The following is an 18,802-nucleotide window of genomic DNA, read 5'->3' on the forward strand; positions in this document are numbered from 1 at the left end:
GAAGCAGTCCCTCAACTCCCTGAAACTGATGCCAGGGCTGAACAGGAGGCAGATCCCAGCTCCCAGGACGTAAGTGTGCAGAGATGTTCAGGACAGAACCACGGCGCTGAGACGGGACAAGCGGGTGTGAGGAAACCTAACCAATTGATTGACTCTGCAGGGAGATTTAGCTGGGTCAAGGTTCCCAGGGGTGGGTTCTCTGCCAGCCTTGGATCGGGGTTTTAGGTCCACTCTGCACGAGTGCCTCTGGGGAGTCCCAGGGCAGGACTTCTCCTTGGCTTCTGGTGACCAGGCTGGGCCCCGCACAGCTTTCCCAGCGCACAGGCACATTGCCCTCATTCTGCAGCAAAAACGTCAGCTCCCCACTGTGCTGTGGCCGCGGGCCAGGACACCTCGTTCCCTTCCTTATGTTTAACCCAGTGGCTTCCCCGCCCCGTGCATCACACCTGCTGCTGGCCATGGAGCAGGTGACATCACGTGGCACTTTGGGGCAGGCACGGCCGCCGCCCTGCCGGGAGGGTCTTCCCGCCAGCCACTCCTGGATGCTCGGCGCTCTGGACCGCTTGGTTGCTTGGTAACAATTTTCACGGCTGCATTATAAGGAGATTTCTGAACAGAGGATTGCTTAAGACCTGACAGCAATTACAGAGAAGCCAGACCGCGGCTTTCATTCCAGAAACCAACACGCACACGGGCCTTCCATTCAGATAGTGGTTTTATTATCATTTAAGTGGGCTTCCCGTGCCCCTCGACGTGGCTGATTCCACACCCCGCGCTTGCGAGCATCTCACAGAAGCAACGGCAGTCACCGACGAGAGGGGGTCCCTCCCAACACTTTTCTGACTTACTCTTGGCTTCAGAGCTTGTGGTGAGTGGGAAGCAGCCACCCCACCAGCAGGTCACGGCCCCAACGCAGAAGCGCCACCCCCCGAGGCCTTGCCCCAGCCCCTGCCCCTCTGCTCTCAGCCACCAGCGCACCCATAACCTGCTGCCGTGGTGGGCCCACCTGGGCTGATCGTGACGCGTTAAAGGAGGCAATATTGGGGCGATCACCTCTCCAGGAAGCCCTGTGATGTCCCGGGCCCAGAAACCACTCTCAGTTCATGTCCCTCTGTTCATGCCGATTGGTTCTCATGGGCAGAGGTGGCTCATAACTTTAATTTCTCCCTGTCGGATGGGACGTCTTGATGACGAGATCGAGCTTGCAGAGACATGTGGGCGTGCCAGGCTTGAAACCAAAAAATCCCCCACCCATTTCCATGCTCCTCTGTTTGCTCAAACTGCACACGGTAAGGCTATAGAATTATGCTGCAGGGACACCTGGGTGGCTCAGGGGTTGAGGATCTGCTTTCAGCTCACGGTGTGACCCCGGGGTCCGGGGATCAAATCCTGCATCGGGCTCCCTGCATGGAGCCTGCTTCTCCCTCTGCCTGTGTCTCTGCCTCTCTCTGTGTCTCTCGTGAATAAATAAATAAAATCTTAAAAAAAAAAAAAAAGAATTCTGCTGCACCCATGCCTCTTAGGGCGCCCACGAGCACACGTGCGTGCGTGCGTGCGTGTGTGTGTGTGTGTGTGAGATGGGATCTACAGGAACCTGCCTGTATCCTGAGTTAGTCAGTAGACTACTGAGTTTGCAGATCTGCCCACACTGCTTTGCCCACATCAACCGTGGCTGCTAGTCCAGACTCCGTTCCCTCCCCTAGTGATGAATACTTTGTTTTCCCCAGGATTTCCCTCCGCGCTGACAAAGCTGCCGGGGACAGACCCTCAGCCACCCTGCAGGTGGATGGGCACAAACTCCTCCGCAGGGTAGGTGTCAGGTGTGGAAACGCCGGGTGCACGTTCGTGTTTCTTCAGTTTTCGTAGGTGTCCTCAAGCTGCCAACTCTTCCAAGGAGTGAGAGCCCCGCCCGGCGGGACGCCCCACATCCTCGCCTTCACGTGGCCCTCTCACACTTTTTCTTTTTTGCTGTTTGCAAGTCTGATTGGTATAAAATGCTGTTCTGTTTCTGTTTCCGTGGTATTTCCCAAGATTCTAATGTAGTCGAGTGTCCTTCTGTCTGTTCGCTGATTTCCGAATACTGATGGCATCGCCCGATTCCCCTCACCCCCTCCTTCAAGCCCCCCAAAACATGCATTGACGACAGGACCAGGAGAGTCCAGGGACCGCCTCAGTTGTCCCCCACCCCCAACACAATACTAGAAGAGGATAAAATCACCGTCACTGACGTACGTGGTACATATTAATCTCTGCATTTGGTGCCGGGGTGGTTTACAAAGATACGAGGCTGAAAATGGAAGAAATCCGTCGCTGCTGGATTGGTTCCACTGGTTCCACACTGACAGTTTGGTTCCCTGCTCTTTTATGAAGCAACGAGAAAAGTAACAAACCATCGGCGTTGTTTTCCTGTGTGTTTTTTTAAGGAATAAATAAAGAAAAAAATGAACAAAAGAAAGAAGAAGAAAAGGCAAGAAGCAAGCCACTGTCTCCCACTGGCGCCCGCCGCCCTGCCAGCCCCGCTTCCCCGCGTCACCTCCCGCGATGCCTGGGCCACCTCCCGGCAAAGCAGCACGGCCCCGTCATTGATTGGCAAGTCATCGAACACTGGTCAGGGGCCTTTCTTCCTCTGTTTTCATTCCCTCCGTCTCCCGTGGGGCCTATCTATTCCTTAAAGAACTGAAGGTCGCCTCCGAGGTGAAGACTGTCTTCATCCTCTGGTCCTCCCTCCCTCCCTCCCTGGGTCATCACGTGCCCACAACCCCCCAGGCAGCCGTTTATCAGGGGCCCCCGGGCAGAGAGGGACACAGAGCACAGGGCCCCAGCCTCAGCCAGCACCCCAGGTGCCTGGAGGGCTTCTTCAACCACAGATGCTGGTGGGCTCACCCCAGACTTTCGGATTCAGGAGGTCTCGTGTGGGGTCTGATCATTTGCATCTTCTAAGAAACCCCCTGGCCATGCTAGCCCATGCTTGAGAACCCCGGATGACCTATTAACGGCTCCTCTGCCTCCTGAAGCTGAGGGCTTCGGATCCAGGGGAGGGCGAGAGCGGCGAGGCCTCCGCTGTGTCTTCTGCCCACACGCTCCCTGGGACCACCCTGCATCCCTGCAGCCCCGGCTCCTCACACCTCCCACAGCTCCTGTGGGTTTGAGATGCAGGAAACTAATAACTAATAAAAATGGTAACATCCAACGTTGACAGCTCACTACCTGTGAAGAACTAGAAGGTTCCAGTAGCTATCATAGTAATAGCCACATAAATAACAGTAATGATCCAAACCTTGTATCCCGCCTTTGGGCCAACACCAAGCTCAGCGAGTTGGACATGTCTTCTGATTCATTCGCACAAAGCTCTTGGTGGCTGCGCCCTGTTTATTAGAAGAGAGGAAGTAACTGGCTACGCTGCAGCTGGTCCCGAAGGTGAAAGTCTAGTCCAGGGCCCTCCGAAGGCAGGACCAGGGCACCAAGGGGCCACCTGGCCAGTGCAAGGAGCAGACCCGAGGGAGGCTGGGGGTCCTGATGCACGCTCCAAGCAGCATCAAGGCCATCCTACTTCCCCTTCACCCCAGGGACCAGCAGGTGCATGAGATCCCGGGCAGAGAAACTTCTGCTGCTCCCAGGGAGAAACAGCTCCAGCCTCCCCGTGTCCCGCCTCATTTCCCTCTTACACCTAACGCCCCACAAAATCTCGCTTACCCACCCAGTACCCAGACTTTTGAGTCAGCAGAGAAGTGGAAGAGAAAACAGAGCCCGGCTGCCACATAGCAGCGGGCAGCTGTGGGGTGTGCTGCAAGACGTGCCCAGCCCGACCAACTCCTTCCTTCCCTCTCGGCACAGAGGAGCCCATTTGTGGGGCCCTAAGGGAAGCCTTCCGGTGCTGCCCCCTCCCTTGTCTCGGTGAGAGAAAAGGAGCCCCTGATCTAAGGCAATACTCCAGCAACAGGACAAACGGACTTCCTCTTGGTCTTGCCCAAGCTACTTACTGTCAACTCCTCAGCCGGTCAGAACCGACCTGGGCAGCTCAGCAGGGCTTGTCGGCTCGCGTGTCCACAGGAGAGTCCCCAAAACTCTCCCATTGGGGCTCTCTCCTCTTCTTTGCTTATTTTGAAAGGAATATGTTTCTCCCAGGAAGTTGGCAATACTCGTTAAAGTACGATTCCTCAGCTTGGGGTCTAGTTACAAGCAGTACCTTCTAGAACTTGAGGAACAGAGATGGGCACGTGGAGTTGTCCAGGGGCTGTATAAAGGGAGACCAAGGGCCCGTAGCGTAAGGAGGCACTCCCAAGATGGTCTAAGCGCAGGCGGCCTTCAGGAGGAGCGTCTCCTGGCCCGGAGCCGGAGAGGTGGCTGGGTGACAAAGCTGGGACAGTAAAGGTGCAGGCCTCAGCATCGGCTGTGAGTTTGCAGCTACCTGGGCTGATGGACAGGAGCAGAGCCAATTTATCCAACGTAGATGCAAACCCACCTGTCCCGGGCACTGGGGAGCCGTGTAGACCCTGGCTCTGCCCTGGGCGTCTGCTCAGCCAGGGAGGGCGGGTGCAGGAGACTGAGGCCGAAGAAAACCCTGGTGAGTCCTGCAAACCTGGAGAAACGCTGAGTGCGGCTGGGATGTTCAGCATCATTTTCTCTCCAACTGTTTTTTTCACCAGCTTTATTGGGGTGTAATTTACCACATGATTCACCTTCTTAAGTGTGTGGCTCCATGACTTTTATTAAACACGCCGGGTCGCCCAACCATCATCCCAACCTAACTTTACAGCATTTCCATCACCCCCAGGAAGAGCCACTCCCACCCCAGACCCAGGCACCTCCTCAAGTCCTTGAAATGGAAAAATCACAGTTCATAGTTACAGACTTGAGGAAGAGCAGATTGCACCTGTTTTTTTTTTTTTTTTTTTAATGCCCAACCAAGAATTGCTGCCATTTCTTAGACAAGGGACAGTACTGATGTTTTTTTTCAAATCCACCTACCTCCATTCAAGAAGGGGCAACATGCTTGGCTTGGTTGAAGGCCAAGCCCGCCTCCCCTTTTTCTTTCTGGCGCCATTACCATCCCTGGAGACGTGGGGTGCCCAGGAGCTTGGGGGAACTGAAAGTCTGAGGACTCTCACTTGCACGGCCACTTCCAGGGCCCCACGAGGAACCCTGGCAATATGTTCATACACTCCATCATCTTTATAGAATTTGCAAAAATGAGGCAAACCACCTCTGACCAGTGGTGGTTTAAGCTGTTCCTTCCCTCCGGTTAAGTCACCACCAGCCATTCCAGTGTAGGCTGTCTTTTGGGAATATTTGTCCTCCCCCATATCAACCCATCCAACATTTTGACCCAATGTGGCAAACCCAGGAGGGATAGCGTGATAGAAACAACCGCTCTGGGCAACTCGAGTGGCTCAGAGTTTAGCGCCGCCTTCAGCCCAGGGCCTGATCCTGGAGACTGGGATCGAGTCCCACGTCGGGCTCCCCCATGGAGCCTGCTTCTCCCTCTGCCTGTGTCTCTGCCTCTCTCTGTGTCTTTCATGAATAAATAAATAAAATCTTTAAAAAAAAGAAGAAGAAGAAGAAACAACCGCTCTGGCTCTGGACACTAGGAGCCCAGGGCCCATGGAGGAGAATGTGGAGGAGTCAGAAGCTGGTCTGTGGAAAGTTCTTCCAAATCTTACAGTTCGTATAGGAAATAAACTCGACGAAATACCTCCCAAATTTGAAAATGATCCGAAAGCAGTATGTGACATTAATAAGAACATTTTGTGATGTGAGACGAGACTTCCTAGCTATTAATAATAGAATATCAAGTTTTGATTGATGAGCATAGATTAAAGGCTGAATTCCCTTCGGCCCATCAGTCCATCGGCTCCTGTAGGATGAGCTCCTCGCTGACTGCGGTTCTGCCAAAGGACGCTGGGGGCGTGGGGCTGCTCGCGGACTCGATGGCCCCGGGTCAGCAGGGGGTTGTCATCCCCCTCATCGTCGTTATTAACAACCTGAAATCATACTCGGTAACTTCCAGCTTCTGGAACATGATGGTCACCCAGCTGACCGTGGGAATTACCTAACTCCGCGTGAGTGAGTTGCAGGTGTCGCCGTGGGTGGGGAGGTGTTCCTAAGTGCAGGTGTGGCGACGAAGACAGGCAGGGCCTGCCTTTTCCTTTCCTTTCTGCGGGAGGTACGTCTTCCCCGTTATGTTCTGTCCACCTCATTCCTCCCCGGAACTGTGCTCAGAGACCACCCTGGGGTTGCTGGAGCTTCCCGGGTCCCCCGTCCCCGGCCACATGCCCTTCCGGGCCCGGGTCCTCTCCCAGGACCAGCCGTGGGCCCCGGGCACCCGTCGGTTCCTCCACCGGCTTCCCCAGGAACACGAGGGAGGGAAGGTGCACCTGCCCCGGGGCCCTTCCCCCGTCCCGGGGGACGCTCTCCCGAAGCTGAGTTAGGCGGCAACCGTTGCGCCTCCGCGGCAGCTTCTCTGCGCACCCGGCCTTCCCACGGCACCGCTCATTTCTGTCGCAGAGAATTCATTATCTGGACTTTCCAGAAAGAGCCTTAGACCTCTCGGCGGTTACTCCCACCCATTACTGAGAAAGTGGCTGCAGCCTTCCTCTCTGGAATTATTTGTGTGACGAGGTCAAGGATGGCAAGAGGAATGAAAAGCCATTTGCGTTGGCGCCATTAGTACACTTTGTAGATAATTATACAATGTTTCAAGTATTCCTGGGGATTCACTTCAACTGCCCAATCTTATGAGTGAACTTTGACAGCGGAAAATTGTGGGTAATCTCTGTTTGTTTGAGTATCGTTTCTATAGCAATAAAAGTAATTATTAATAAAGGAAGAAAGTTGTGCTATGGATTTCAGTCAATAAATAGCCCTAATTTTTTTTTCTTTTTTCTAAAAAGTGCTCACAATAGAGATCTAAAGCAGAAAGAAACAAGTAAAGGGCATCTAATAGCCTCTCTCTCTCTTTCTCTCTCTCCCTCCCTTTTTTTTTTTTTCTGACTTATCTTGCAGGTGAGATATTCTCAATTTAATTAAAGTCACAAAGAACAACTGCAAAGCTATATTCCTAGCAGCAATCCCAAATGCCGAGGAGCTTGCGGATTTCTCTAGCAAAAGAAGAGGAAAGATCACCCTTGTGTGTGTTTTAAAGACAAGTGTCTACCTTTGTCCCCGTCCGTTTCCGCCGGTCTGTAAGGCCCGTGAAGGGCTCGGCACATCGCACACCGTCGTGGGGGGAAGAGACAGTCTACTGCGTCTCTGACAGCCAAACAACCAGGGGCATGAGGCCCCCCCGAGCCAGTGGCCCCCAGAGGACAACCGACATGTTTGCGTTCGCGGGCTGACTGAGCAGCCTGCCTGCCTCCACTCACTGTGCATTTACTGAAGCCTGCTGCGTGCCAGGGAGCGGGCTGCAGACGGACGATGCCACCATTAACGTAGTAGGTGAGACCCTTGACGAAGCCCTGCAGAGCCTACACACCCAGTGGGGTAGGCGTGCGAACTACAACCATATGACAAGGGACTCTGCCTTCATTTAGGTTCCCCAGAAGCAGAGCCTGAAGCAAGGATTCAAGGGTAAAGAAGCTTATGCAGGAGGGAAGCCCAAGAAAGCCCAGCAAGGGAGTGGAGAAGTGAAACAGGGAAGGCAGACAGTGAAGACGAGTCACGAAGCCAGCTGCTGCCACATGGGACGGTGGAGCTAATCCCACAGGGGACACCCCCGCCAAGAGCCAGCAGAGAGCTTGCACCTCGGAGACATACCGCCTGAAGGAATGTTTCTGACCGGTCTCCCCAGCTGGACCGATTGAGGGCTGCTCCTGCACAGCACTACTTCTCTGGCTCTTCGGGTCTCTGGGCTGTGCAGCTAGAGGAGGCTCTGGGCACAGAGATGCCGATGCTGGTGCAGGTGGATCAGGCTACTGGCAAAGAGGAAATGCGGACATAGTGCCACCAATGTCCATTTCAGTCTCCAAAGGGGGACCGGGAGTTGGGACGCCGTGGGGACAGAGCAGGGAAGGTTTCCTAGTAAAGGGAAGGGATGTCTGTGCTGAGCCTGGAAAGGTAGGTGGGCACGCTCCAGGGAGGTGGGCTGTGTTCACAGAGGCCCGGGAGGGTGACCCCAGGAGGGTGACGACAGGGAGTGTCATCTCACCAGGGGTAAGGTTGAGAGGGAGGGAAGCAGGGAGATGATGCAGAGAGCTGCACCTGGGTCCCAATACAGGAGGGGCCTGTAACCAACAGGGTGCTGGGGAGGAATTTTAAGAAAGGGAATGACAGGGTCCAATGCAATGCTTTGAAAGAACCTCTGACCAACAGACACAGGAAATAATGCTCCACATCACTCGGCATCAGGGAAATATAAATCAAAACCACCATGAGATCCCACCTCATACCAGTCACAATGAGTAAAATTAACGAGTCAGGAAAAAACAAATATTGGAGAGGATGGGGAGAAAGGGGAATCCTCTTACACTGTTAGTGGAAATGCAAGCTGGTGCAGCCACTCTGGAAAACGGTATGGAAGTTCCTGAGAAAGTTAAAAATGGAGCTACCTTGTGACCCAGCAATTGCACTACTGAGTATTTACCCCAAAGATAGAAAGGTAGTGATCAGAAGGGGTACCTACACCCAGTGTCCATAGCAGCAATGTTGACAAGGGCCAAACTATGGGAAGAGCCCAGATGTCCATCGACAGATGAAAGGATTAGGAAGATGTGGTCTAGGGACACCCGGGTGGCTCAGCGGTTTAGCACCTGCCTTCAGCCCAGGGTGTCATCCTGGGGTCCCGGGATCGAATCCTGCATCAGGCTCCCTGCATGGAGCCTGTTTCTCCCTCTACCTGTGTCTCTGTGTCTCTCATGAATAAATAAAGAAAATCTTTAAAAAAAAAAAAAGAAGAAGAAGAAGCGGTCTATATATACAATGGAATATTACTCAGCCTTCAAAAAATGAAATCTTGCCATTTGCAACCATGTGGATGGAACTAGAGGGTATTATGCTGAGTGAAATAAAGACAATTATCATGTGATCTCACTCATGTGAAATTTAAGAATCAAAACAGAGGCTCATAGGGGAAGAGAGGGAAAAATAAAACAAGGCAAAATCAGAGAGGGAAACAAACGATGAGAGACTCTTAGGAAACACACTGAGGGTTGTTAGAGAGGAGGGACTGGGGGAGGGGGTCACCAGGTGACGGGCATGACGGAGGGCAGGTGATGGGATGAGCACTGGGCGTTCTATGCAGCTGATGAATCACCCAACTCCACCCCTGAAAGTACTAATACTCTATATGTTAATTAACGGATTTTAAATTAAAAAAGGAAGAAAAGGAAAGAACCTCTCTATGTCCAGTGAAGGGCAGCCTGCAGCCGAGGAGCCACACGGGTCGCTGTGGCTGCAGCTCCGGAGACAGTGGGGCGGTGGCCGTGAGGCCCCGGGCGAGGTGCTGGGTCCGCAGAGAAGATGGGTGGTCGTCAGGGTCCTTTCTCGGGGCGGGGGCGGCAGCTGAGTCAGGTCAGATGGATTCCCAGCTGCACCTGGGAGGGAGGGTTGAGGCTAGCCAGCCCCGGGGACCGGCGGAGCCGACGCCGCAGATGAGACCGAGAAGCTCCACTTTCACGCCTCCCTTCAAAAGCAGCCATCTGACGACGAGGCTTAGCTGCTAATCCGTCTTCCCTGCATGTTCGCCGACTCTCAAAGGCAGCTGCCAGCTTGGTCTCAGCCAAACTCACCTCCCAGACACCAATTTTATTTTTAAAATGACAGTTGGAATAGGATCCGGCCTAGCGGCTTTGTTCATGTCGCTTCTTTTCCCCTCCCCGTCGGCAGAAGTTCAACCACCAAGTCCTCCCGTGAAACAAGCCCAACGTCTTCTTTCCTGTCCGTGCAACCATCGGGGAACTAGCCCAGAGCGCTTCCCCGAAGCCCTCTGACCAGACACGAGCCCAGAGCTTACGGGTGCCCGAACCGATCCCCCAGACGGCCCGTGGGAAACATCAGGTGCTCGCCTGGCCACCGCCGGCCACCAGCCCGCCTACCGCAGCGGTCACCCCGGGAGACACAATAACAGCAACACGACGCACGACATTCAGGGAGCTACGCGTTGCTCGGTCACGTGTAGGATTTTCTCCTGCTCCTGATGATGCTTATTTAACACCCGTCACTGGGGGAGGATCGGGTGAGCAAGTCTCAGGTGCGTTGGTTCAGCTCGACTGAGGGATCTATGACCCGGTCCCTCGTCCCAGGCGGAGCTCTCCGGTTGTCACGCAAACCCCGGAAGGGAGGGCGGCCCGCCCAGCCGTCTTTTCCAAAATTACGGGAAGAGGGTTGGAGTTTCTCAAGAGGCTCTGTGCTGACTCAGAGCGCGAGCGGGAGAGAAAAGCCCGTGACTGGGTCCCAGAACAGAAACGCGGGCTGAGCTGGGACCTGGAGCTGGGGCCGGTGGGTGTCTCGGTGTTTCTGCACCTCGTTTGTGGGGGACCCTCGGCATTTCCACCTGCAGAGAGACTCACCCTACGCCGGCCTCTCCGGGGTCACCAGACGGCACCTCCACCCCATCCCGGCCCCTGCTCCCTGTCCTGCTCGCTCTCTTGTCCTCCGGGCCCAGCACAGAGCCCAGCGTGCACGGGCCCCACCCGAACCCATAGTCGCTGAATAAAAGATTGAAACATCCCAGTGGATTGTGTACATTAGAGGAGACGTGACCTTCGGCATCACTGATCTTGGTGTTTGTTTGGTGAGACGAGGGGAAGACGATTCAAGAAAGAATTATTTACAAGTTTCTTGTTTTCATTCAAAATGAAAAAATATATATAGAAATTTTATTGAATTGCATGGATGCAACGTATACTTCACACCGGGGTTACCTACATTTTCGTCTAGAGAAGGATTTGGCAATCCGTGGCCCGCTGGCAACATTCGGCAGCCCCGTGGTTTTTGCAAATTATGAGTTTTTGTGGGCAGATGAGCACAGGGTTTGTTGATGGTCAGGCCTGCTTTCACCCCAGGGCGGGGTGGACCTGCTGGACACGGGCCTCCGGGCCTCCAGATGGAGCGTATTTGCTACCTGGCCCTTGAAGGGGCCAAGTCAGCCACAGAAAGGAACCGATGGTGGACACGCAACTGTGACTTAGCATCCGGACAGTGTGAGATCCAAGCACAGCCTCGGGGAGGTGGGGAGGGAGGGAGGAGCCCGAGCACCGCTGGCAAGTGCCCTTAGCCTGGAGCAGACACACGCCCCCCCCCCCCATGAGGAGTAGTTTCATACGTCATCACATCCCCAAAGTCCATAACATGTTGGCAATTGTTTAACAAGGAGATTTCTGGGGGATGGTGGGGGGCTAAGCTCTGATTATTGCTGTGGCGCCAATGCCCCAGGCGTGGCCATGTCGACCACGGGACGTCCCGCAGCGCCCAGAGCGGAGGAGAAGCTGGCCCTCGGATCTTCGGATCTCCTGAGTGGTTTCGGCCACTGGCAACACTTCCCTTGTAGGCGAAAACGCCCCCATTTCCTGGGGTCCCTCTCGTTCGCTGTCACCCCGCGGCCTCCATACGACGCTGCCCCAGCAGCACAGATGGCAGCTTCCGTGCCTCTTTGTGCCCCATCGCGGCCGGGACCCCATCGCCTACATCTCCGGGCTGCACTGGGCTTATTTTCTGCAGATTTGGAAGGAGACAACCTAAGAAGTGACTTATTCCATGGATATTTTACATCAGTCCAGCTCCGTAGCCTCAGCTTCAGGTTTGGGGCATTCGGTCCCCGTCTCAGATGCAGCCTGCTGGGTGCCAGCACCCTCCCTCCTGGTCGCTCCCAGGGCACCGGGCGCCCATCCCAGGCTTGTGACCCCAGGTATTTCCCACTTATTTTTTTCTCTTTTCCCCTTTATTCCCTTTCACTATTATTTATATTCCCCAAATGAATGAGACCATATAATGCTTGTGACCCCAGGTATTTTCCAGGGAGGCCGCGTACGGCATCTCTGTGGCGCTCACTCCAAACGGCCATACGCTACCTCTGAGAACCCGGCTCGGCTAATGTACAGTTGATTTTAATTTTTTTAAGGAATAAGAATAATACCTGGTAGGGTACGAGTTACACCGTTCTTCCCCCCGCCCCCCACCCTCTACAATCTGCATGTACCGCATTTTTCATCCATTCAAAGAATTCAAATAAAAATCATGCAGCATACCTGGGATAATTATGTCCATCAAAGAACACTCGCGGGTGTCCAGAGCCCGGGAGCCCTGCGCGGACTCTTTGTTTAGAAGCGCAGGGAAGGGAGGGGGTCTGTGGGGGAGCGGCGTGCGGGAACTCAAACACTCCCGTATTTCCTGGTAATGGCCCATTAGAGAAATAGCAGTTTGATTTTCAATCACGCTTAATGATACCTTTTGTGCAACCGGCACCCTCCCTCTGTCCCTAATGCCCACCAGGCCGACGTGTTGGAACAGGACCCTCACAGGTGGAGGCACGGGGTGGGGAGGGGTGAGGCGGGTGGGGCCACCTCCCAGGCGGCTCGGAGGAGCACCTCGCGGTCACAGCCGTGACAGAAAGGGCCGCTGCTGCTTCAGATCGCTCCGTGGGTCTCGAGGCCACCGTCGGACAGTGGGGGAAGGGGAAGCGCCGGCCGATGGGCGACCAAGGCCAACAGGCCAGCTTCTCGGTCACTGTCGCACGCCGTGTGCCGGTGAGACCTCTCCCAAGATGCGGGAGCGCACGAGGGGGCCCGTGTGCGGTCCTGGCAGGGGACGTGGAAGCACAGGCCATCCCGCCTCCCAGCGGAGCCCAGCGCCCTGTCCCCCCGCAGAACTTGTCGTTGAGACGGAGGAAGAAGTCCCGCTGCCAGCGGTTTGGTCCTCCGGGGACGCCGTGTTGGTCTGGTTCCCGGGAGAAGCAAAGCATCGGAGCCAGGGGATGGGATGGAGAAGCCCGGGTCCCCGTGAGCCCCCCTCCCTGGTTGCACCCCCACGAGACGTCGCACTTCCCCTTCTCGGCTTCTGTAGTATCTTCCTGGATCCGCATCGTGGATTCCCCTTCTTCCCTGAGCCACGGGCTGCAGGGGACCCCAACCTGAGCGACCCGTCCCCATCCTGGGGAAGCAAGTCTTCAAAATGTAAGTCCCAGGAAACACACCTTCTAACCAAGATCCTCTGCCCCGAGCTTTGGGGTCACGTCCTGCCCGACTGTCTCACCCTGAATGGCTGGTGTCCCTGGGGGGCCTGGGATCCCCCTCCCTGTGTCACACGCAGTGAACCAGGTGGCGACGCTGGGCTTGCACCTGCAGCGCTGGGGGCCTTCCTCTTCGTGACGGACTGTAAGTGACTTTGCTGAGACTGTCCCAGCCTCTGTCCTCAACTCTCTCCCAGTCTAGTCGGGGAAGGACACAGCATGAAGCCAGAGGAGAAAAACCAGCATTTTGAATGATACAGGTATCACTTTGGATCATTTTTTTTTTCCCTCCCAGTTAGAAATGGATAGTGGCATGGGACGTCCGGGTGGCTCAGTGGTGGAGCACCTGCCTTTGGCTCAGGGTGTGATCCTGGTCCTGGGATCGAGTCCCGCATTGGGCTCCCTGTAAGGATCCTGCTTCTCCCTCTGCCTATGTCTCTTTCTCTGTGTGCCCCTCATGAATAAATAAATAAAATCTTTAAAAAAATAAAAGCAAGAAATGGACAGTGCCATTCCCAGCCTGTCCTGTCTGGTTTGACATCTCTAAAAATGCTTCCTTTAATTTGGAAGCTAGCGTCGCCCTCATCCTGACGGGAGGGTCTGAGACCAAAGGCAACCACGAACTGTCCAGAAATCCTGCCTCTCCGCCCCACCTCATTTGTGGGCTACGCCCCGATGCCCCCCCGCAGCCAGGAGCGAGACCCCACCCAGAGCGGGGTGGCACCTGCCCAAGCAGGGGGTTCAGGCAGCGTTCCCCGGAGCCTGGTCCCTGAGCCCAGAGGCACAGCCAACGTCCCTCCATCTAGAGCGTTGGTAGATTTACCCCAGAGGACGAGGCTGGAGACGTGCGTACAGGATGTGCCTTACAGCGCGGTTGATCACAGTTAACTAGCGCCAAAATGTCCTACAGTAAGAGACCAGGTGTAAAAAAAATTCGTGCAACAGCCACATGATGGAATGTGCCACAGTTAACAAATTCCTTCCCAACAAATATTTTGGGAGGATGGGAAATGCTCTTGCTATGTGAATACGAGAGAAAGGGCGAGACAGAAATTCGTGAGTAAAGGATTATCTCACACACACGCAGACACACATGAGCGACCGTAATATTGGTGGGAGCCGCTGAAAGGAGGCCCGCGGGAGGGCGGGGATTGCCAGACACTTTAATTTTCATCTGAAGAATTCCCTGTATTTTCCAAAATGTATAGACAAACGTGTATTTCCTTTGTAATTAGAAAAGACATTGGATGGGGATCCCTGGGTGACTCAGCGGTTTGGCGCCTGCCTTCGGCCCAGGGAGTGATCCTGGAGTCCAGGGGTCGAGTCCCACCTTAGGCTCCCTGCAGGGAACCTGCTTCTCCCTCTGCCTGTGTCTCTGCCTCTCTCTCTCTCTGTGTGTCTCTCATGAATAAATAAATAATATATTTAAAAAAAAAAAAAGAAAAAGAAAAGACATTGAGGCCCCCGGGTGGCTCAGCGGTTTGGCGCCTGCCTTCGGCCCAGGGCGTGATCCTGGAGTCCTGGGATCGAGTGCCACATCGGCTCCCTGCATGGAGCCTGCTTCTCCCTCTACTTGTGTCTCTGCCTCTCTCTGTGTCTCTCATGAATAAATAAATAAAATCTTTAAAGAAAAAAAGAAAAGACATTGGGGCCCCTGGGTGGCTCAGGGGTTGAGCGTCTGCCTTCGGCCCAGGACGTGATCTTGGGGTCTGGGATCGAGTCCCGCATCAGGCTCCCTGCAGGGAGCCTGCTTCTCCCTCTGCTTGTGTCTCTGCCTCTCTCTCTCTCTCTGTCTTTTATGAATAAGTAAAATCTTAAAGAAAAAATTTTAAAAATCATATTTTTATAACTAAATAAAAAATAGGAAGTCCAGCATGGCATGGAAGGCCAGGCCGTCAGGAGATTCGGACATGCTTCAGGGTTGCCAGGAGGGGCACCTGCCACGGCACCAAAATCACATCTTGGAAATCCACGTGCAGAGCTCACACATTTCAAACCCAAGGGAAACCTTAAATCAGTGGTCTTTCCCCAAACATGCTCTCACTTCCTGGCGTGGACGGCTGCCTGTCCCCCAGGATGAGGCTCGTCCATCTGGAGGGTGAGCTCCAGGTGTCCACCCCAGGGCTCCCTGAGGACGAGCCTGGGGACCTCGGGGTCCCCACCTTAAGGGGAGGTCAGGGGTAAGAGTGCCTCAGGTGCAGTGCAGGGTCTACTCGCCAAGGCCATGACCCATCGCGTGGCTCCACCCTGGGGACGGGGGCCTCCGCTGGTGGACAGAAGGGGACAGAGGGTCCGAGATATTCTAAGCTTTGGACGACACACGAAGGCTGCCTCCATCACGGCATGCGGTGCTTCCTCGTTATGCCTAACCGATGTAATAAGGAAAACCAAGAAGGGAGCAGGTTTGGGGAAAACATTTTTAAAAATGTAATATCTCCACAATTTAAAATGTTTCTCTGACTCCGACTTAAGAGACACATATATATATTTTTTCCTTACGGGTTCTGGTACTCCTTAACGGAGCCACCGTCTCACACAGAATTGGGTTCTTCTTGGATTAATATCTTTGAAAATTAAGTTGATTTATAACCAATTTTCTCCTCATTTAAACAGCGACCCCCAAGGGTTCCTCTGGGGAACCCACAGGATCCGAGAAATGATGGGTTGCCAGGAAAGCTCAGTGAAGCTTTGCAAACGTGTACATATGGCGGTGGGTGCTTAGGGGAGCAAAATAATGTATTTCCGTGTTTTGCAGTCCTGCCTTGATTTTGGAGTCACAACATGCACTTTGCTGGGGACAGGGAAGCACTAACCGAACAATTACCCAACAACCCCATCGGAGGCCCCACTCTCAACAGAAACCATTCGAGTTTCTCCCCGTCCTCGGGGTACACGTGGGTCAGCGTCCTCAGAACGTTGGGGAGACTCCCCGTCCTTCTCCGCGCAGCCCGGGACGCACCACCTCCACCCGGAGTTTGGAAGGACGCAGGGGTCCCCGCTCCATGGTCAACGTTGAAAGGTGGGATGTGCGGAGGGTGGGCGGCCGGATGCTGCCGACGGATGCAGGAAACACAAACATTGGTGGAGCGGCACCCTCCTCCCCTCTGCTGGGAAAACACCGCACTGTGTTATTTTGCTATCGTTTGGGGTAAAACGCGCTCAGTGTGTGTGCCCCACAAACGCGGCAGGGACGAAAACGGGTGGATGATAACCGGGTGCGGCGGAGTATGAGCGTGGGCCGTGTGCCAGGCCCCGGCCAATGTGTGCCATCCCGCAGACCCCCACCCCGTGTCCGCAGGCGAGGGCGCAGAGACGCGGGGTGCAGGTGCCTGAAGGGTCAGCGGAGCAGCCCCACGGTTGTCTTTGTTTTTCCATTCACGCGGCCCCCGATGGAATCTGTATTATTTACACAACTCACCGTCCCCCCCGAGTCCTGCGAAGGCAACACGAATTTCTCTGGCTGTTCACGGGGTGTCCCGGTCCCCAGGCCGGAGCCGCGCTCCACGAATCCCTGCTCTGGGAAGGAATGCACGCGAGCTCCCTCAAGCATCGTAGGCCACCTGGAGTAGGTCATTCCCGCCCCGCAGACGCTTCCCAAACCGAGAAACGACTTTCCAGAAGTATTTTAACCCAGCCGCCAAGCGTCCCGGCTCGGTTTGCTGCAGTCAGCCGCGCTGCGCTCAGATTTCCTGCCTTAAAGACTCTGCTGGACTCCGGGGCGCCCCGGCCACCGTGGCCAGAGCCACCGCGGCCGGTTGTGGAGCTGCTCTGCAAACCATCGTGAGGGCTGCTACCTTCCCGGGGCCCCCGGAGAGCAGCACATCGAGGTCCAGGAGTAGCTCCAGCGGGTGGAGCCAGACGGCTCGGACCCACAGATATCCAGGACGCGTTACGGGGACGAGCCGCGACCGCGAACTCCTCCAGGGTCCCCTCCCCAGCTCCGGGTTGATAACCAGAAGGAAAGAGCAATTTGGAAATAATTTAGGCCCGCGATAATTGCGTTGTCCTGTGTGTAAGACGCAGAGGCCTCCTCCGCCCAGAGGACGCAGCCCCGCGATGAGAGCCGGAACCTGTGCTCTTGGCAGAGAGGAGACCCCGCTCAGTCCCCGGGGCTCGGGGTGAGCCTCGACCCCACTGCCATCTGGGCCCCAAACAGCCTGTGGCAGGAGGGGCCCGTGCGCCCCGGCCTGGGCAGAGCCTGGGTGGCCCCGACACCGTCCCGCTGGGCCGAGCTGCCCTGGAGCAAGGCCCGGCCCCCCCGCTGCCCCAGGCCCGACCCGCACCCCGGCTTGGACCATGAGGACGCAGGCACTGGGCCGGCAGGCAGCGCACCCGCATGTCCTCCACAGAACCCAGCACCCACAGGAGCCGCTCTCCAGCCCAAATGAGGAGAAAATTGATTATAAATCAACTTAATTTTCAAAGATATTAATCCAAGAAGAACCCAATTCTGTGTGCACCTTCTTCACTCCCCGGAGCTCGCAGCTCGCCCTGGCGTAGGGACCATCGGTGACCCAGGATGCGGGACCCGCCTTGCTATGTGCCCACCAGCGACCCGGGCTCACCAGGGACATTTCCAGGGACCCAGGTCTGAGTGCAAAGCCCTTCCAGCCTCCCCTGCACCCTCTTGCAGGGGCCTCTGGGGGGCCCCTGCCTACCTGCCTGGTTCTGCAGGACCAAGGGGCCGGGGCCGCCCCAGGGCCTCACGAGCCCATCCATGCCCCCTTTACTGGGCGGTCACAGGACAGCACTCTCTGCCCCCAGGGGGCAGGAAGCCCTCTGTGCCCAGGGCCTCATGCTCAGCAGGGCCTGCGATCCCCGAATGTGAGTGGGGCCCCACCGGGAAGCCATCCTCTGGGGCTCTGCACCCCGACAGTGCTGGCTCCGTTCTGGTCCCCACGTCACCACCGAGCCACAGGGTCCTCCCCGGGCGCACAGAGAAAGCAGCGGCCTCCCACCTGCAACCCCACAGAGCCGCCATGAGAGGCCAGGACAGGGTGAGAGCCTCGGGGGGTGGCGCAGTCTGAGGCGCCGTGCACAGGCAGGGGCAGGACCCTGAAGCAAGCTCGGTCGACACCAGAGTTTTTCCAGAAGACCCTCCCCTGCTACTCAAGATCATGGCATTGAGTCGGACAGCCCCAAACCAGAAACATCCACCCCAAGGTAAAGGGCGCCTGCTTCCTGGTAAAGACGTTTCTCTCTCCCCTACTTGAATGCCTCGACCGACCTGGGACTCACGACTCCACGGGGCACGCTGTCCCATCTGCAGCCAGCTCTTCTTCTTGTGAAGTTGACATCCACAAATTCTGTGGTGACACGCAGGAGGAAGAGGCGTAATTGGGGTTGAAACCTTGAAGCCTCAGCTCTGGGGTCGAACTTGGTGGAATTCGGAGAACACGTGTGACCTCCCTCTGTTCCCGTCTCCTCGCTGTAAAGTGGAGAAGCTCGATGCTCTAAGCGTCACATCTGTTTCAATACTTTGTATTAGAAGAAATAAAGGCTAAGTCTTGGCTTACCAGGGTGGGTCTGGTTTCAGGTCCGGTTTGATCCAGGACACGAACAACGCCCAGCTCCTGCGTCCCCCAGCTCCGTGGCCACCTGGGTGCTGGCCAGGTCCTCCAGCCGCTGCTCACTTCTGGCAGC

At 55.5% G+C, this 18,802-nt stretch overlaps 1 long non-coding RNA gene across 3 annotated transcripts; it reads right to left on the reverse strand.

Annotated features, from left to right (window-relative positions):
• Positions 1-697: 697 nt before the first annotated feature.
• Positions 698-18,565, reverse strand: LOC140618742 (uncharacterized). Of its 3 annotated transcripts, none has more exons than XR_012018821.1 (3): positions 18,387-18,565; positions 3,278-3,365; positions 698-2,406 (listed from the first exon to the last, which is right to left on the reverse strand). It is a non-coding gene; the product is annotated as an uncharacterized lncRNA (long non-coding RNA). The 3 variants fall into 3 exon arrangements; XR_012018820.1 differs by lacking the exon at positions 18,387-18,565 and adding an exon at positions 3,698-3,961; XR_012018822.1 differs by lacking the exon at positions 18,387-18,565 and adding an exon at positions 3,694-3,961.
• Positions 18,566-18,802: the final 237 nt, after the last annotated feature.

This window comes from Canis lupus, chromosome 26 (genome assembly GCF_048164855.1).
Source record: "Canis lupus baileyi chromosome 26, mCanLup2.hap1, whole genome shotgun sequence".
NCBI classification, from domain to species: domain Eukaryota; kingdom Metazoa; phylum Chordata; class Mammalia; order Carnivora; family Canidae; genus Canis; species Canis lupus.